The sequence below is a fragment of the Pithys albifrons genome, chromosome 1 (assembly GCF_047495875.1).
Source record: "Pithys albifrons albifrons isolate INPA30051 chromosome 1, PitAlb_v1, whole genome shotgun sequence".
Lineage (NCBI taxonomy): Eukaryota > Metazoa > Chordata > Aves > Passeriformes > Thamnophilidae > Pithys > Pithys albifrons.
The window spans coordinates 12931670-12951768 of NC_092458.1; the positions used below are offsets into that span (position 1 = coordinate 12931670).

At 38.6% G+C, this 20099-nt stretch overlaps 1 protein-coding gene across 4 annotated transcripts in view; it reads right to left on the reverse strand.

Annotated features, from left to right (window-relative positions):
* The window catches only part of TBL1X (transducin beta like 1 X-linked), a 197314-nt gene that overhangs the window by 126766 nt on the left and 50449 nt on the right, over positions 1–20099 (reverse strand). For all 4 annotated transcript variants that reach the window (XM_071564429.1, XM_071564605.1, XM_071564692.1 and 1 more), the window contains exon 2: positions 11031–11103. The gene's annotated coding sequence lies outside the window, so the exon portion shown is untranslated. The remainder of the gene's footprint in view (positions 1–11030; positions 11104–20099) is intronic.

Genomic DNA, 20099 nt, shown 5'->3' on the forward strand with positions numbered 1-20099 from the left:
GAGGGTTTTTTCAGCACAGTATGCTGGAGAAAAAATGGGAAATCTGGTGGAAATCTAATGGGATAAAGTAACAGATGGTAGGTAGACACCCAAGGGACATGGAATATGTTTAAAGATGATACTGGCTAACAGTATGATTAAGAATACAAGAAACATCTCACTGCACGGCATTGAACTAAAATGTAAGTATTAAGGCCATAAACCCCTTAATATTCTAAATTAGATTTACATACTTTTATAGACACCTCCAAGACAAATAGGAAGAACAGTTACGAGAAGGATCTATGTAATACAAGTATCTGTGCTATTTAAGGGAAGGCTCTCGTCCCTGTTGAGCAATGTGGGAAATAACTGTCTACAAATACAATACAATATAACAGAGAAGACAAGCAATTAATTTAATTAGCAAAGATATAACAATAAATAATCGAGTCAATATACAGCAAAGAACAACTACAAACTACCATCAGCTTCATCTAAGTGACCTGAAGCTTACCTGACAGGACATCATTGTACCAGGATTCTGGGGAAAAAAAACAAATCACACCCTATCCCCTTTTCCAATCACAAATACAACAGCAACTTCCAGCAAAATCTTTCACATAACCCACTGTTCTTCCAGTTGGCAAAAGTGCAGGAAGAGGGACTGCAGGCTAAAAGCGGAACACACAAGCAGGTCAAGTCAAGGCGGCCACTCACGCTCAGGCGATGCTTTCAGTTTTCTCTTGGGTACCCATCAAATATGCTACAGCAGTCGCATGAAACTATGGTGGTCCTGCGCCTTCCAAATATTTGCCAACAATTAAATAATACCTATAAACAATACAGTCCATCTGTAGAATTGCTTATTTCTCCATAAAATAAACATTACATATATAAACTCCAGATATACACAGATAGATGGATACATACATACAACAAAGAGAGTGTTAAACGGAGTAGATGTAAACAAATGATATAGAAAGACATAAACCAATGCTGCATTATTATAACCCAGTTATTTATGTAGATTTATTTTAAAATATGTCTGATTGCATTCATAGCACTGATGAAGAGAACAGTAATGCACTAAATACCATTAAACACTTAAACTAAAATTCCTCCTTGATTGTCCCTTCACAACCACTTTTATTTTCCTTTGCCACCCAGGACAAGAATAACTGTATGACCTGAAGGTCAGAAAATTCTTACTCTGTTATGAGAGCAAACTAAACAATTTTCAGAAGCACAGTCCTCTCCCATGCACAATCCTGCTTTCGGCTCTCCCATCTCCGACTGGCACTAATTTAAATTAGCAGACTGGTAGCTTTAGCACTTCAGCTGATATCAATTACCATTATATCATGCAAAGCACTCCCTGAAGTAATCAGGAACTAAGCTGCTTATGGAAATAGTGCAAAAACCACACTAGAAATTAAACAGAAGCCAGTACACAGCAGAGACATAAGCAGCCCCTCTGTAAGAAAAAGAGATTTAAATGGGCAGCTGCATTCTGCATCAGCAGAATTACAACCATTTCTGTGAATGGTTTTAAGGTGCATGGAGAGGTCACTGTCTTCCATACCTTGGGTTACTGCAAAGCCAACACAAAATAACTACATAAAGGAAGCAACTGGGCACTGGACTGCCTTAAAACAGCTGAGGAGGAACAGAATAAGCCAGAATGATGCTGACTCTGATGCAACTTCAGAGCAAGCATCATCCTCTGATTTATTCACAGCTAGCTTATGAAAACTTTCCACTGTTTTTACAATCACAAAATCCAATAAACCAAGCCCCAAAACACAGACTTTTTTTTATCCTAGTCCAGGAAAATGGTGAGAGGTAATGAGAGTGGGCCCAATTAAAATGTGATGTAAGGAACAAACAAGAAACACAGTCTTCAGATGCCTAAGTTGTAACAACAGTCTTGAATAGTTGTGCTTGTGTCTGTTCTTGGGATCTCACCTCAACTGCCTCTGCCCAAGTACAAAACATTTTGTTTTAAGGATCCTTAACCAGTACTTGTCATATAAAGCAAGTTCGCTCCACTGAGAAAACAGCTAAAGTCATTTGGGGCCCACCTTATGTGTTCTGAAAATGCAGATATAGATAGGCTTCCTGGCACCTTTCCATCCTACAATTTCCTACTGCTATTACACTGATGATTCAAATCTAATTTTAACAAGCAAGCAAGCCTTCTGCTGTCAGCAACCATTGTTCCAAGACAGAAGGAAAATACTTTAAGTACATTTTCGTGCCTTTCAACATCTGCATTTTTGTGTTGCTTTTGTTCCTGGAGAGGGGCACAGAAAAGGAAAATAAGGGGAGCACTTCCCAAGATAAGGAGCTAAGATATCCGTGCTGTCACTTATCATTTCCTAAACAAGCCTAATTTTCCCAAACAATACATGGGTGACAGAAGGGTATTATTCACTTAAGGACTAATGCTTTGAAAATCTAAAAAACTTGCTACAGTAACAAAGCAAGTTTCAAAAACACATTCCCCTAAGAACACAGAAAAACAATGGGGTTTTTTTTCCAAAATTACAAAAGTATTTTCCACATCCTTTGGTAAAATTGAGTCCTACACAGCCACAATATTTATTTTTCAAACGAATTAATTCTTTACAGCTGAGTTTGTGTGTAAATGAAACTTTCCCACCAGCTCAGGAAGAATCTAAAAATTTCCTTGATTGTAAGGTATCTCACGAGAGGCAACCACTCATCATATTTCTAAGTGTTGGCCTAAGACATCAGAAAAAGGAAAATAATTTTAATATTCTTTTACCTGTTTTTCAATGGCCTTCAAAAGCAAAGTCAACAGAGAATAATGAGCTGAGTTCATTAGCTGTACAGCAAAAGAAATTACAGCATATAATGTGCACTGGCAACGAAAAGTTGCAAGGGCTAAGATATTCACTGAACATAATTAGTTCTAAAGATTATTGTAGAAGGACATAAACTTGGTTTCAATAACCAAGACTAAGACAAGAAGAAGCATAGAAAAGCCTTCCTCACAAGGAAGAAACAGCCCAGTTTGTTCTCAGTTACAGCACAATTAGCAGTCTGGCACGTCCTGATGTTTCTATCATATGATTATAATAACTTCTAATAGAGGATTAAATACATCCGCAGGTCTCCTAAATAAAACAAATGCTATAGTGTGGTGCTGAAATATGTAAAGTGTTTCCATTACCTAGAATTCCTATCACAGGGGGTTATTTATACATTGGAACAGGAAATATTTAATGGCAATTAACACACTAAAAAGGTACAGAAAATGTTACCTGTGTAATATACTACTGTACTGCTGACTGAATTGCAGTAGTCAGAACATGGGGGTTCAAATGTTGCATTCCTCTTAGACAGACCTGCTCAAGGTATTTAAGTCGACTTCTTTGTTCAAGTCAGTGGCATTTGCATTCATTCACATTCAGCAAGTTATTAATCTCAAAAAGCTAAGCAGCTTTCTTCTTTCTATTTCTTCTTTTCTCCAGACTCCATTTGCTCCTCTATAAAATTAATGCCATAAATAAAATGTTGCGTTTAGACCTGCTGTGATGCTGCCAGCCAATTTCGCTGCAGATAAAGGTCAAGGAAAAATTTATTAAAAACCAAAATAAGATTTCTTTGCCAAACTCCCTGTATAAAACAACAGTGCCAAGCATTCAAATAAACTCTCAACACTGGCCAATCCTTACTGCACTCATAAGTGAGCTGTGTGTTTTAAGAGCTAACCTTTAGAGCAGGACAAATTTCTGTATTACTTTTTCAGTTTCTTGCACAGTAACTACTGTGTTGCAATTGTCCTCCAGAAACCTATGACCATCATCTGAACTAAATAATCTGCATGTATGAAAGCCTGAACCTTAACTGAAGGCCTTAATAAGCATGAATCCATCGAGAAGCATCTATATTACCTAACTGGGTTTCCTCAATAACACAGGTTTTGAAATTCAAACGTGCAATTCTTGCATTAAATGTAACTTTGAAACATCAAAAGAAATCTGTATTTTAGAAATTCATCTGAGCAGGATGCAAAAAAATTTCAGCTAATGAATTCCTGAAAGAATTCCTCATCTCAATCAGTTCTGCCAGCCTTAAAATAGCTAAGAATATCAGGAAAATAAATTCAGTTTCCTGTTTGAATTCTTCTATCTTTATCTTATTTCCAGAGGATCTTTTTATTTCCATAACATCCAAACAAAAGAGCCTTCTCATATCATAAATATTCACATGGTTATTACGAGATGATGATGACCAACTCACAATTTCAATCTACTTTTAACAAAACCACTGGATTTTATCAGTTTTCTGCCTGAAAGATTAGCTCCTGCAGAAATACTAAACTATCTCCCCATAAATCCAAACTCGCTCAGCTCCTGGTGTGAGTACTGCTCCTCCACACTGCACCTCCATAGTAGCTATTTATCATCCATTCCATATGGATAGTAAATAGACTTTTTATTTGCTAGTATTGCAATCTTACATGAAAACATCGTATCACACTGAACAGGAGACTTTTGTGCAAGCTGCACAATATGGCCAGTGAACCTTCAAGATACACAGATGACAACTTGTGAAGGAGCTGTAGGTGTTATGGGCTTGCACAGACCAAAACAAGGCATTGCTTTGCTATTCCTCATCACTATCTTTACAACTGAGTAGGGTAATGTGAAATAATGAATCAAAGAGCACAAGAAGAAAACTAACATCTAAATTCTCCTGGAGAAACAGCTCAACAGAGCTTTTTCCAGTGACTACAAGGGGAGCCAATAACTGCTGTATTTGCTAACAAATGGATTGAGTATTTTACAGGCTTCTGCAAAATGTGGCGAGTACTTCAGCATGTGTTATTATCATACAGTATTACCAGAGACACAGCCCTGTGCATCTGGCTTCAAAGCATAGGAGATACTACACCCACTGCCTTCCTCATTACAGATGTGCACACAAACCAAAAGGCTATTTTAAACTGATGCTGAACATTGACTAGATAGATTAGAAGTTACAGAGGCAAGAAGGACTTTGATTCAATGGAATAAAAGGAACCACAGAAATACAAATGGAAAGCAAAGAGATATTACTTGAGAAAACAGAAGATATAAGAAGTTTGGTATGACAAAATCAGTAATAGGGAAGATAGAGAAGGGACATTGAGACACAAATGAAGTAGGAGATATTATGGCCAGTCAAGCTACAGAGTAAAACTTAAAAACCGAAAAGAATCAGAAATCATGCTAACAGAAAAAAATATATATTCTGTATCAGTTTTGGAGGACCTGGACTGCTGAATCTCCTGGTTAAATGAAGAGGGGTCTCTCAAAAGTGAATACATGAAGAACTGACATTGGCGTAAAGACTGAGAGATACATTTTGTACAGGTTAAAAATGCTAAAGTGGGGCAAAAAGAAAGTGGGATCATAGTTTACAAATATCTAAAGGAGAAATCTGCATGGCAGAAAAAGGAAGACATTTTCTATCAGCTATGGAAACTCAGGAAGGTGCACATGGAAAGTGGGGGGTTTTTTAAGTGGTTTGTTTTTGTTAGGTTTTTTTACGTGAAAAATACTGAGTGACTAAGCAGGAAAGGCGTTCTGGAGGGGAGAGACTGTTGGCCTGTAAAAAAACTGCCAGAGGGAATACTGCAAAGCTGCTGCTGGACAACATAAGAGAAAATGCACCGGCAGGAATAATCCTGATGAGGAAGGAGGAATGCCTTGGATAATATAAAAGACAACTTTCCAGTCTCCTTGTCTGTATATTATGCATACAACTAAGATAGATTACCTGAAAATCTGTGCTCCCTTTTTAATATAACACTAATGTATTTTATTACTGATTTTAACAGGCTTTAATAGGAGGAAGCATATATTCAATTATTTTCTTACATGCTTTGAATATAAATGGTGAGCATCTGCACTCTAGTTTATTCCTTCCATCCTCACACTCTCATAAAAAAAGCACTGCCATGTTTAAGAATTCAGAGCGGCCCTCCCCAGCCCAGCCGCTTTCTTGGCTGGTTTGCTGGGATCTATATATCCAATCTAATTATTTTGATTCCCATTTCCAACCCTATCAGTGGTGCAGTGGTGCAAGAAATCAAAATGCCAGTCTCCTGAATGTGTTGGAACCTCAAAGCTAACAGCCACTCATTTGCAGAGGCATCACTGCATGGGCCAAAGCCCCCGTCACTGTGCGATTTACGTTCAGTGTTCTGGATGTGACTCAAGAGGGGTTTCCCAGTGTACCAATACTGGGCATTTCATATCACATTTCAGATATGCTACAGGTTGTTGCATCATCTTATTTTGTCACAGCTTAACTGATTAACAAAAAAACCCCGCCAACGCTTCAGTTCAAATTTTGTCTCTTTCTAAAGACTCGAGTCCTTCTTCGTTATTTTTCCCTTTGTTTTCTTAAAAGGGAAAAAACAGGATCATACAAGCTAATATTCCCTTAAGTGACCAGAAGAGAGAGTCAGCAATATCCTGCCAAAACACCTACTACCCTCTCAAATCAGGGGGATCATATGTTGCTCAGTAGCTGAATTCCCTTGCGGGTCTTTTCTCTGCCTATATGCTTTCCCCCTCTTGAATTACAGTCTTAGATTACTAATGCCTCAGCACCACCAAAAATATTCTCATTCATTTCCCCAGCTTTTGTAAACATGATAACATGATTTGTGTTTAAATATAAGCGTCACCGTTTTACTTTTTATTATGAATATCATATGTTTGGCAAGCTGTCTGACCTTCCTTATGATGATGAATGCTGCAGCAAACAATTTGCTGTGTCTTTAAAGAAATGGCCAATTCAATTACATTATGCCAGAAGCTTTCAAATCCCTCTCTGCCAAATGTCTTTGCTATATCCTGCCACAGACAGCCCATTTGTATTCCAGCACAGTAGGACACTTGTTTTGTTGAAGCACACAGTTCTAGTTAGGTACTATCAACAGAGCAGTATTTCAGTTCTCCAGCTCTGTGTTCCTTCCCACCCCCTCAACTCTCGGTTATCAGGATTTTCAATTTTACTGACCAAACGTGTATGCATTACTAATTACGAGCATGAAATGCAGTAGTTATCGACTGCTACAACAAAATACATTAGTGACCAATTACAGGAGTTCTTGGCAGCAATGGTTATCATTTTAGTGGATTTAATCATTGCACTTAGAGGGAAGCTTGAGATTCCCTTTGAGATTACACCACTAATTGCTTCTGTTTTGCCAGTTCCTGCATGAGCTGGTTTGCAAAAAGGATCCCTAAAGATGCTTTCTAAATATGAGAGAGCAGCAAACAGATGAAGCCTCCTGTAATGAGTGTCCCACCCCATAAAACCACAGTGTCAATTTATTCATACCGCAGTGCCCATCTCCAATACAGATCCCCCTTGTCACCCCCTCTTTCTTTCTCATTTCTTGTTATTTGGGCAGACGACAACAATACAGCTGCATTGCTGTTCATGTGAATTGTGTGACACACTATCATTTATTTACATAGATAGTGAGAATATTACACTGCAAAAATTAAAAAAATGTTTTCCCCTCTCTTCTGTGTTTGCAGAGAGGATACTACTTGTTATTATGGCAGAATGATAGAATGGTCTTAGACTTAAAACAAAGCAAAAAACAAAACAAATCCCCCCTCCAACCTAGACAAAGTACATGATTTATTACACACACAATACCACCATAATAGGCTTCCACTCTCCAGAAATCCCTAAAAACAAACATTCCCCCTCCAAAGGAATTTGTAAATAACATATTGTTCTTTAAAAGCCCACATCTACCTCCAGATCATCACTAGTGATGAATTATCTGGTTTACAGCCTCACAAAGGAGAAGTGTCCATACATTTTAATGCTGAGGCCAACCACAGGACTTTGGTACCTTTCAAATGTAGTGATATACAACTTTCCAAACACCACTGAAAGGCTGTGACACTTGGCTTCAGGCAAATCAGAGAGATATAATTTTATCAACATTTTAGGTCTGATCAAAATAAGAAGTCTGTCAAAGACAGAAAGCATGGGGGAGGGTTGCAACTGCAGCTCTGCTGGTTGTCTGAGAACATGCTATTTAACAAATAAAATTGTTTAAATAAATTTGTTTTGCTCTTTTTCATTAAAAATTTCAGCTACTGAAACTTTCTGTTACTCAAACACCAATTTGTGAACAGAAAACCCTCTCAAAAATATTAAAAAAAACCCCAATAATCCTCAACACAATTTTTTTCATGAGATTAAAAAACCTTGTATTTATCTCAACAAACATCAACTTTTTTTAGCATTTCAGCAGATGCTAGGCTGATAGAGCTTTAATTAGAAACTTAATTGGTCTCTGTGAGAGATATACTGCAGAGAAAGTTTTAAATCCCTAGAGATTTCCAGACTATAAGAACAGCAGAGCATATGACATCTTTAAAAACTGTCAGAAACCATACACTGGGATTTGCAAAAATAATAACAATCTTGGTGAAATTAACTGCTGAAGGAAGTTGAAGAGCTTCATCCTACATTATCAGCAGTCGACAGCAACAAGTTCCAGTTGGCTTGGCTTCAGCCTCTACATACGGAATGGACCTACCAATCCCTGGAAAAGGACATAATGCAGCCCACAGAGGGTTGCAGCGTGGATATGTCTGTCTGACTGCAAACCCAGATGTAGATTTGCACAAACCCATCCACCCTTCCAGAACATCAGGCACAAGAACTGCTGCACACAGGATGCTCTCAAAACCAAGGCCAGTTCATTTTCGTGCTTAACTGAGAAAATCTTGCCCCAGGGCACTCAATCTCAAGTCTGAATGAGAAAATCTGTAGGTGATGCAGTAACTACAGTAACTGCCAAAGAATAAACTGGATAAAACACCTAAATTAGAGATCAATCCTACATTCATAATGGAACAGACTGCACAATTCAATTGGATTATCCCCATCCCTTAGTTCAGTTATTCTTGACTTCTGCCTTATTAATCAACAATTAAGGACAAATTTCAAGTAAAAAGTAACATAAAACTGACATGGTATCTTTGTCAAGACAGAAGTCACTACGGATCCTCAAACTCAGTAGAATGACTGCCTTTCTTTTGTATGGCCAAGCTCCTGTTTCATGTGTACAAGCACAAAATCTGAACTAAAATTCCAAAAACATTGCAGTGGCACGTGAAATTTCTAGTTCTGCCTTTCAAAAAAAAAAAGTGGAAACAGGAACAAGACAGGAGAAGAAAATATTCCCAAAATGAACAGTTGAGCTTATGTAGCACCCAAAATACAAAAGGTCAGGAAATACCTGCCTTTCATCACTGTCAAAAGCAATAGACTAAAATATGCAGAGTAGGACTGATAACACAGGAAATAAATGAAAACATTTGTTCCATGTTAGTAGAGAAGTTAAAAGAAACAAGGCAAAAACCTCTCTCAAAGCTCCTGCTGGATTTAAAACAAAGCTGTTGAGCCAATTGAGATTTCAAAACATGCCATTATCATTTAAGAACATTGAACTTCTCTTCTTTAATAAACCTCACACCTCGTAGTTCTCTAGTCCACAGACCTAATTCCTAAAACCAAGGACACGGAACCAGAACTTCACTGAGAACTACTAACGCACAGGAAAGCAATCAATTACCTCTAATAGTCTCAGGCATTATTTGTGATTCAGTACCTAACTTACAAATCAAAGAATGATAATGCTACATGCTGCCACGATGCATTTCTAATGAATTTAAAGTCTTGTGTGTGTATAGCTCACAAAGTCTGGCATATTTTTAAGTTGCATATTTAATTCTCTTTAATATCAAAGCAATGAGAGACTTTTTTGTCTGTTCTACTGCAAAAAGATAAACACAGTAAATACTCTAGCAAAATGAAACATACTTTTTTATGCAGACAGATATCCATTTCTAAGTTCATGCATTCAGTACAAGAGTATGATTAGGCCACAGAACAAATTTGGAATATACAGCACTGGTAACAAGTTTAGACCAGATTATAAATTGAGAGACTCTCAGCTGATAAGTATTGTTTGCAAAATTTAGTGTAGATTCCAGTAAGGATATTCAAATTACTGCAGCTTTCCGAAACCAAAGATAATTATTCTAGCATAATAAATGCCAGCAGAAAGAAAGGCTTCAGCTCTAGCAATTGTTTCAGAAAACTCAATCAACTTGTCAATTTTTAAAAATATGCTACCAGCAGAAAGAAGTTCCATGGTATACAATATTTATCTGCTCATTAATATTACATGCATGCCATATATGAATATGTATGACTAAATAAATACATTAAATATTACATAATACATCAAAGTACCTTTCTGACATGTAAAATTATTTTTTGTAAACAGAATACTCCTTGCATTGCCAGGAAAGAAAGCGAGGTTGGTAACTGGAAAATATTTTTCCTGTATTTTCAGAAAATTGTGTGGGCTGGGTTTGGGACTGAGGTACTCCAGATGCCGAGGAATGTCTGCCATGTGCTGTGCTTGAGCTGACGAAGAAACGCTGTCCCTGTCCTATTTTTGTGGAAGCAAACTCAACCAAGACAATAGCTTGTGTCTCAAAAAAACAAACCATGACATGAGCATTCACCCTTTCCAAGACAATCTCATTAGGTTACCACAAGGTCATCTTCTCAGCCTTCACCCTCTGATGGCCTCATCCTTGACCTGGCCTGTTCCAGGACTTCAGTTCTGTTGAGTTTCAGTGACTTACTATTGATTACAAACCAGCACAATTGAGTTTAAGAAACTCAGAAATTAGGCTGAAGATAAATAACTAAAAAGGCAAACCACCAAAGTACCAAGAAATCTTGCTTATAATCTGTGTGCTATAAGGGTAGTAATAAAAAGAAAACCTCATGCAAAGCACTGGAGGCTCTATACAAACTTCCCTCCCTGTAGCTAGTCCTAGTCCTTCTAGTCTTTGCCAATGGAAAAGCCAAGGTATTGTCTCAAGTTACAGACTGCAATTAGGAATGGAGAAGCTGGAAAACATTTCAAGGTTTTCACATTTTGTAAAGCTCATTTCCAGCCAAGTTTCACTTACTCAGGTGCAAGAACAGTCAAGCTCCCCAGTTTCCCCCAGATCTTCCCTTCAGGTCAGTTTTATCCTTAGGTACCTGTGTACAATAAAGAAAAAAGATTAATTTGCATAACTCCTCACAAGTTCATCTCTTGATTATATCAACTTTTATGGCCCCAACTTAAAAATTCAGAACTCCAGCTTTTCTAACAGGATTATTTCCCATGAATTTGCTTAACCAGAAGCAAACTCAAAGCTTTTTTCCCCCATGTAAAAAGACTGGGTTTTATTTGACCCATTCTGTATATATATTTTTTTAGACTGAGCATGACCTTAAATGAAATGTCAATTCAACCCAGTAGATGGTGGGATTGCAAGATTTAAGTGTATTTCATCACTTGTTTTTAGGAGTACAAACAGACAGCACACAGTTAAGCCTTTGTTATCCACAGATTTAAGCTACCTTAAAACTGTTAACATGTGACAGGAAAATCCTAAGTATTCAATTAATACTTTAAAAATTGAAAGAAGGTTTGTGTACAGGTGCACTGTCACTTAGTTAAGGAGGAGCTCAAAAAATAAAGTTATTCTACTTTCTCCTGGCAGTAGTATGAATTAAAGAGACATTTTCAAAATGTGCTATTCAACCAATGGAATCAATTTTTGCAGATATATGGTGATCCAACTAAATAAGTGTGGCCTTGCTGACACAAAAATCCACCTGCATCTTTTCAAATTTCCAGAATTAGACCATCCAATTTAGAGAAGCCAATCTAACAATAATGGAGTAAAAAAGCAATGTATTTGATAAGACACAACCACTAAAACTGGTCTCTTTAAATAGTAATTGCAGCCTGAGTTTTGACCATGGTAAAAATATAATCAAATAATACCAAATTAGTTCCCCTAAAATACCGCTGCAATTACATCAGATCAAAAGAAAATTATTTTTCATCTTTTCCATCATGTGAACAAATTGGAAAATTAAGCACGGTACAATCCTTCAAAGAAGATTTTACCAGAAGTCAATGGAAAATAAAAACTGACTGTAATACTGTTTCCTAGTTTTTACATTTTCTTTGCACATTGTGCATCCAGATTTTCCCAGGATAAATGTATGGAAAGCATGCCACTTAAAGAAACAGAAGTCATGAAGCTATACACAAACATCAACACCCTCAACATCCTAAAATCTTAATATAACATAGGTGTCCAAGGAGGTAGAAACGAAAAAAAAATTAAGGTAAGCAATTCAGAAGTTTTCTTTTTTTTTTTCTTTTCTCTTTTCTTTCTCTTCTTCTTCTTTTTTTTTTTTTTTAAGGATTTCAATTTAATTGGGCTCCCCTGTTCAAGTCTAGCCTGACTGGCTTTTTACTAGGTGATGACTAGAAATTTTTTTTCCCCACAGGACACCAACTTCATTCAGTGAATACAGTAGCTTGAACAGAGTACTGACAGTCTACACATTGCATTACATATGGTCACAACACAGTATGTTATCTCCTCCAGGTTACTCTGTGCTGTTCCAGAACAGCACTCTGAGGACAGAAATGGCAGTTTCCAGACAGAGCTGCCCCTTGGTGCTCTCAGGATAACAACAGATTGCATTACACCTCCCTGCAAGGTACGTCATATGATCTCTGCAGACAAGAATGAAAGTTTTGAATCAGCAGCATTACTAACTTCAGTGTTCAGATTCCTGAAGCTCATTTAACAGACTACTTAGACTCATATAATACCTTAAACTAATTTCCTGGGGAAGTTGTACTCATCTAGACGCCCAGCTAAGGTGACGTACATCTTTCCTGGCTTGTTGCACACTGCCCTGTTCACTACCTGTCCTAAAGTTTCTACAACAAATTAAAGCAAGTTTTCAAAGACCTGTCTACTTTGCTGCAGTCTTCATACACGTCTGTTCCACACAGTTCTGACCACACAATTTGGACATGATATAATTTAAGACTATGATAATGCATATGTCCAAGGGAGCTCAGTTATCGTATTTGAGACAATTTTAATTCTTCACCTTCCCAGCTTTGCATCACTTGTTTTGTAACTTGTAACAACTTTATTCAAGGTAGCTTCCTGAGCTTGGTTTAAGTTCCAGCTCTTTTAAGACAGCAACCGTTGAAAAGGAAAAGCTCCATCTTGTTAAACAGAGACACGCAGTCTCCCTCAAAACTTGGCACCTCTCCTTCTCACCAAGCTCTATCACTGCCAATCTTGTGGACATGTGTCACCACCCCCATCACACTGTTTGTCACGAGGCTCAGTTTCCTATTTGTGACCCCAGGCCTGCCTCCCTGCCTCTTTTCAGCAACCACTTCATTTTCATCAAGTTCATTATACAATAAATTGCTTCCTCCCTGCAACCAGAATTCCACTTCCCATTAGCTTCCCACTCTCCTATACTAGCTTTCCTTTTAATCTCAGCATCTTCTCTCAGCTTTCTCTACCCTTAGCAGATCTGTTAGGGCTCCTGCACTGCTTTTCACCTCCCAGTGTTTTTCCCATTGTTATACTCTCCCACTCACTTCCTACCAGGCCTCTTGCCCTGGCACGTTTCAGATTTCTTCCCAACAACCACTCTCTATCTTTTCCTGGTTTCTACACAGTCCTTGTAATTATCATGCCATAGCCATGGCTGCTACACTTTGTGCTGAACTCCCTTCCAATGATGAGTGTTAGAGATGTGTACAAGGGCTAATGAGCAGGAATACTTCATGTCAGGATCACAGAACTGGGGCAGAAGACAGCAGTGCTGTCTGTGCAGAAGTAGAATTTTAGGCACTTAAATCCCTCACCACAGATGCCTATATATTTAGATGCCAAGGCAACTGTATGAAGGCTTTGTGAGCTGTAGGTACTTCAGTCTTAATGTTAGAATACCATCATGCAGTCTTTTAAATTAAAAAAAAATCATTCTACAAAGGTTTCAAATTAAGTTACTTGGAGTCTAAATCTCAATCAAAACTCAACCTACATTTCAGTTAACAGGTTGTTACTAACACTTTTTTAAACCATTCTTTCTCAAGACAAAGCAGTTCTTGATTCAGTCAAACATGCATTAGAGGTACTGTGGGGGAGAGAAGAATGGGTTTTAATTAAGAACAGGATTTTCTTGGCACTGGTTAGCAAGGATAAGTGTTCTTATTTTTATTGTACTGGAAGAAAGTAGATTATAGCATACCTTCACCTATTTTTCCCAGAAAGTATGAACTAACCAAAGACATCTTCCTATCCTGTCTCAAACACCCCTGGCTTTTTCCAGGGGGAGGTTAAGAGGGTTAAAGCTGAATTTAAGATGATTTTGTCCAATCACAGAATCATAGAATACCAGGTTGGAAAGGACCTCAAGGATCACCTGGCTCAACATCTAGGCAAGATGAATGAGCAAATCTTAACAGTATCCAATGCTGGGAAATTCCCCACTTCCCCAGGGAGGTTATTCCAATAGCTGATTGTTACTATGAAAAATTTTCCTCTTGTATCCAACATCATCTTTTCCCTGGGACTTCTTGTGACAAGGGAGTCTTCATGATCTTTGTAGCCACAAGGACCAGGACACGGTGGTAAGGTCTCCCCTACACCTTCTTTTCTCAAGGCTGAGCAAAGCCTGTAGTCTCTGTCTTTCCTGACATGACAGGCTTTCCAGTCCTTTGATCATCTTTGTGACCCTTTTCTTTATCTTTTCCAGACTGTCCACACCTTTTTTTGCATAACAGGGACCAAAACTGAACACAGTATTCAAGGTGTGGCCTGGCAAGCACCAAGTAGAGTGACATAATGACTTGTTTATCTGTGCTCCTGGTTCCCTTGTGGATGCAGCCCAGCATCCCATTGGCTTTCTGTGCCACAGCAGCATACTGCTCATATTGAGCCTGTTGTGCACTAGAACACCCATGTCCCTTTCCACAGAGCTGCTCCCCAGGTGGGACAATACCAGCCTGAACTGCGCTCCTGGATAACGGAGATTCCTCCTATGCTCCTACTGTATTACTGCTAGTGTGACCATTTAATAACAGCATAATGTACTTAATTAGCACAAATGAATGATTCAGTGATAGAAGTTTTCTGCTAAAGAGGAATTTCTATTACATTTTGATTCTTGCAATATTGAAACTAAAAAGAAAAAATAACTCTGACCCAATAAAATAATTACTTTTTATATTTAAATAACGAATTATAGAAAGTATTTAGGTACACTACAACAACCCAACCTTTCAACAACCTTTTTGAGTGTCCAACATACAAAAATTAAGTATGAATGCAACATCATTAATGAACATAGTATTTACAAATAAATCACACATTCCTCTGTTGAGCCAAACTGAGTTAAGTACACTTTAATGATGCAAGTGGGATCTAATTATCTTTACTTGGTCCCACATGCAACATGGAAATGAAAATGTTCAGAACACTTGGATCTTGCTGACAAGCACTCAACATTGAAAGGTAATGGAAGATGGTATTTATTCTTATTTCTTCTGAAGAGGTCTCAAACAGTCACAGAAATACATTTAATTCTGTACAATTGCTTGTTCTTCCACTTTGTACACTGCTAGCTGGCATTGAAGGCAGAAACAGATTCAGTTATCCTGGCTCCCATCCCCAGTATGGCCTGACCCTGCAAATCCACCACTGTCACATCCCATGTAGGAAGGAGAACTGTCAGTATGAATCATGCACTTGGAACTAGGCTCCAGGACCTAAATAATGTAGTGATTGCAACTCATACACAAGCCAGTTGTCACAGGTTATCGTAGGTATTTCTCAGAAGTTGTCACTCTGAGTCTCCTATTAATCACTATATTCACATGCGTTTGCGAGTTAGGGTAACAGGAAGTTACTAATGTAACTATTAGTAGAAGACCGGTCCTGATTTAAAAAGAAAAAACAAAACCAAAAACAAAACACAAAACCCCACAGACATACAACCCCCCCAAAAAATAAAACAACAAAAAAACCCAGTGGTAAACTGACCAAAGCCATAAAATGAACGGACGTTATTTGCCTGCACTCACTTTAGAAAAACTTTCTGCTGTTTATTTTCCCTTCCTGCCCACAAGTTCCTGGCATCCCTTGTACCGCAATGTTTATATTGTAGTTTCCATCACCAGTGACATGAAAAAGACACTTGGTTCACCCACACATATGTCCTTGCCAAAGATGTCAACAGAATCACTTACAAATGAAGGTCCATCATCTCCCCCCACAAATCACACATATGAAAACAAGAACTGTCCCCTTTCCCACCTGGTCACATTAACAGGTGCCTGTGCCTCCCCAAAACCTGCAAGACAGAAGGAAAATAATGATTCCTACCATCTAATGGTTTCCTGGCATGGAAAATTTACCAGCGTATTGGTGACAGAACCATACACTGAACTAGTTTAAATCTTCCATGAAGGGGTCTGGAGGGAAGGGTTTAGCAATAAAAAGGTTTTTTGATTAACAACCTTCATTAACAAACTTCATTAACAAAAGAAGTCCAGCTCACCTCAAAACATCTCTCTTATTATAGTAAGAGTATTTTAGCATCATCAATATAGCTGTTACAGTCTGGCTGATGATAGTTAACTTGCTCACACAGACAAGTCCTAGAACTTTCCAGCAAAGAAGTGATCTGGGATTATACTCCATACAGCCTAAAGCAAATATAGTTAACATTTCTTTGATCCTTGGGTTTCACACTTCAGAGAGCTGAGGGAGAGAAGAGGTGCTGGTACTTTCAGGAACCATTAATTACAGGAAGTCATTGTGAAGGGCATTGCTAGAAAGTATTAGAGATAATACAGTTGTTTAAATATAAATAGTGCAGTTGGTGTCACACAGCTGTCCCTGAACGAAAAGGTTTCAGTGCAATTTTTCCCCGAGACTGATGATCTGTAAGGTGTTGAACAGGAAAGAAATTTACCACAGTATAACCTCCTTCCATTAAAATGTATTCCCCAGCATGTTTGATCTCAAAGTAAATTATAAATCAGATCCATTTTAACAGTCTAATATACTATAAATGTTATGGCCAAAATTTTCAAAAGATTGGCTATTATATGTAGTTAGCAAAGTTAAAGTACACTCTTCTGAATTCAATTCATTTTTGGAACAGAATTCATCCTGAACGGGAGCTAAAATCTTTTTATGGTAAAAAACCCCCAAAAGTGACATTGAACTGGCCTCAATTATAACACTAATGAGCTACTCAAAATTATTTGTGTCCTTTTCAAATAATATGTGTAAAACCACACAAGTTACTGGTAGAAGCAGGAACAGTATCTTATTTAACTACTTTGCTTTCTTAGGAGTTCTCCACTGCTTAACAATGCATTTTACAAATATTCAGGTTCAAAATATAGCCATTCCCCAGAAGAATATTTTTTTTATTATTCCAATAGACACCTAAAGCATAGAGCCCTCTTCACAGTCAACTGAGTGTCCTGGTGTTACAATATAGCCTGAGCCTATCAACCCCAGTAACTTATATTGTACTTTTTAATCTGACCCTCCAACGAATCACTGAAAAGAAACTTTCCCTTTAAATCCTGTCCCATATAAAATCTAGAAAGCTGAAGCCCATCCTTTATCAGCTGCTTTTTCACTTACTAATTTAAGAACAACACTTCCTCCTGTTGCACACTTACCAGGAAGCAGCCATGCCATGAATGTGTTATAAACACTGTGCTCCTCTAAGGCTGCACAGCTCTCTGAATAAACAAGACAAGCTAATGGAAGTACTGCTTTTTATCATCCTCTACTTCCTGCCCACATTCTGGTTACTTAATTCAATACCAAAGTTAGAGCCTGTGAAAGAATTTCACATCTCATTTTCCTTCTGTAGTTCCCCTACTCAATCTGAGGACTGACGATACGCTGATTTCCCCGCAAGTCGACTTTCTCACAGAAATGCCAAAAATGCAAAGGCAGAGTGATAACCAAACTGCAAGACATCACTTACTGAGAACAATTCTTCTGGGGTAAAGCAGGTGACAAATAAATACATTCTTCAGACAACATGACCGAGAAATTTCTCTGCCCCAAAGAGTAAGGTCTGAGCAGCAGAAAGAACGCAACACCTCCTCTGGGTGACCAACGGGGCATTTCAGTGTGTACCTCAGCACAGTTTAGAGACACAGGATGGTCCTTTTGTGATGGATGTGCAACTGCAGGCAACCACATAACAAATATTCAGTTCTGAAGTTTCCATTGGATATCTGCTCCATGTGTCCTAAACCCCACAAAAGGCTTCTCAGTACCCTACTAAAAGCAAAATAGCTATTGAAAAAGCTGTAATTATAGAATACAGCTTGAGGGCACTGGCTATATTCTATGTCTTTGCAATAGCTGGGTATGTTTTCAATTATTGTTAAGTAACAACTTCTAAATGATCACAGGAAGTGGACCATGCTTCACACTACAAAAAAGGGATAAAAATATCTATTTTATGTTTAATTTCCTGAGGGGACTCATTCATTCCTGATCCCAGATCTAGTAATTGGTTCCATGGTGAATGTCAGAAGATGGAGGTTAGAACAGGGAACAAGTAAGTTGCTACTAAAGGGTTTGGGAGAAGAGCAGAAAAAACATGCTTCTTATCCACTAGCAACCACTGGCAATGCTGAAGCATGTTGTTAGTGCTAAATAAATATAATGAAAACAAGCAGTTTCAGTATCCCTTCAGACCCCTTGGAGACCTCAATACTTCAAATCCAAAGACCCGTCTCATAACTTAAGATTCTATCCCCATTCCAGAATAAAATCTCCTGTGCAGCTTGTTAAACTTGGGCTTAAAATTGCTCAGGTTCTTTGCCTCACTGTCCTGTTCAGAAGAAACAGAGGGGGAAGTTCTTGTCATCTCCTGTCTAAATTCATTCAGGACCAACACCAATACCAAAACTACTTGGTTATACTTTAGCTGAAACAGGTCTTCATTGCTGATGTTTACCCATAAATTTATTTACAAAGAACTACTTCATCATGTCAGAGCCCTGAGCTGGAGGACCATGACTGTGAGAATGATAACCTCATAGCAGATCCTGAAATTATGCAGTATACGCTGGTTCAGCCGGATCCCCACAAATCTATGAGGCCTGATGGGATTCATCCCAGAATCCTCAAAGTGCTGCTGATGTCATCGCAAAACTTCTCTCTCTCTGATTTTGGAGCAGTCTTAGGAATCTGGAGAGGTTCTAGCTGACTGAAAGCTGGTGAATGTTGACCCCATTTTCAAAAAAAGCAAGAAGGAGGATCCTAGAAACTACAGGCCTGTCAGTCTCACTTCAGTGCATGGTAAAATCATGGGAAGATCATTCTGGGATGTATTGAAAAACACCTGAAAGACAACATCAGCATGGCTTCAGTCACAACCACTACAGCTTCATGAGAGGAAAGTCCCACTTATCACACCTGACTTCCTTTTACGACAAGGTAACCCACAGAGTTGATCAAGGGAAGCCAGTTGATGTAATCTTTTTGGATTTCAGTAAAGATTTCAATACTCTCACAAGATCCTTCTAGACAAAATGTCCATCCCACAGCTAGATAAACACATCATGTGGTGGATGAGCAATTGGCTGATGGGTTGAGCACAGAGGGTAACAGTGAATGGGGTCACATCAGATTGTTCACCTGTCACTAGTGGGGTTCCACAGGGCTTCATTTTGGCTCCTGTGATCTTCAGCATCTTCATAAATGACTTGGACACAGGACTGGAAGAGATAAGCAAGTCTGCAGATGACACAAAACTGGGAGGAGCTGATCACTCCCTCAAAGGCAGGGAGGCCCTGCAGAGACACCTTGGCAAATGAGAGGGCTGGGCAATCACCAATCATATGAAGTTCAGCAAGGGGAAGTGCTGGATTCTCCACCTGGGATGGGACAACGCTGGATGTTCCTACAGACTGGGGAATGAGACGATGGAAAGCAGTGCCATGGAAAGGGACCTGAGGGTCCTGGCTGATGGCAAGTGGAATGTGAGTCAGCAGTGCCCTGGCAGCCAGGAGGGCCAACTGTGTCCTGGGGTACATCAGGCACAGCATCACCAGCCAGTCAAGGGAGGGGATTGTCCTGTTCTGCCCTGCACTGGTGTGTCCTCAC